This window comes from Dipodomys ordii, unplaced genomic scaffold (genome assembly GCF_000151885.1).
Source record: "Dipodomys ordii isolate 6190 unplaced genomic scaffold, Dord_2.0 Scaffold83, whole genome shotgun sequence".
NCBI lineage: Eukaryota > Metazoa > Chordata > Mammalia > Rodentia > Heteromyidae > Dipodomys > Dipodomys ordii.
Window position 1 is genome coordinate 1,700,773 of NW_012267299.1, and position 216 is coordinate 1,700,988.

Sequence of the window (216 nt, forward strand, 5' to 3'; positions counted from 1 at the left end):
ATGGTAGGATTACATTACTTCATTAGAATATGAAGTCATCTGTGGGTATTTATTATTAATGTGACTGCAATGATTATCATTTGGGTCATTTATATAGAATGTCATATGGTTTCTTTGTCTGCCTGTCTTTTTGGGCATTTGTTAGGGAGAATAGATTCTTTTTTTTTTATTGTGAAAATACTGTACAGAGGGGTTACAATTACATGGGCAAGATAA